Raw genomic sequence first — 715 nt, 5'->3', positions numbered from 1 at the left:
TCCTCCTTCCTCCTCTCCTCCTTCCTCTTAACCATCCTTCCTTCCCTCCTCCTTCCTCTTAACCATCCTTCCTCCTCTCCTCCTTCCTCTTCACCATCCTTCCTCCTCTCCTCCTTCCTCCTCTCCTCCTTCCTCTTAACCATCCTTCCTTCCCTCCTCCTTCCTCTTAACCATCCTTCCTCCTCTCCTCCTTCCTCCTCTCCTCCTTCCTCTTAACCATCCTTCCTCCTCTCCTCCTTCCTCTTCACCATCCTTCCTCCTCTCCTCCTTCCTCTTCACCATCCTTCCTCCTCTCCTCCTTCCTCTTCACCATCCTTCCTTCCCTCCTCCTTCCTCTTCACCATCCTTCCTCCTCTCCTCCTTCCTCTTCACCATCCTTCATCCTCTCCTCCTTCCTCTTAACCATCCTTCCTCCCCTCCTTCCTCTTCACCATCCTTCCTCCCCTCCTTCCTCTTCACCATCCTTCCTCCTCTCCTCCTTCCTCTTAACCATCCTTCCTCCTCCCCTCCTTCCTCTTAACCATCCTTCCTTCCCTCCTCCTTCCTCTTAATCATCCTTCCTTCCCTCCTCCTTCCTCTTAACCATCCTTCCTCCTCTCCTCCTTCCTCTTAACCATCCTTCCTTCCCTCCTTCCTCTTAACCATCCTTCCTTCCCTCCTTCCTCTTCACCATCCTTCCTTCCCTTCTTCCTCTGGACCATCCTTCCTCCTCCCC

Source organism: Borostomias antarcticus, assembly GCF_949987555.1.
Source record: "Borostomias antarcticus genome assembly, chromosome: 15".
Taxonomy (NCBI): domain Eukaryota; kingdom Metazoa; phylum Chordata; class Actinopteri; order Stomiiformes; family Stomiidae; genus Borostomias; species Borostomias antarcticus.
Note: the sequence above shows the minus strand (reverse complement) of the source record.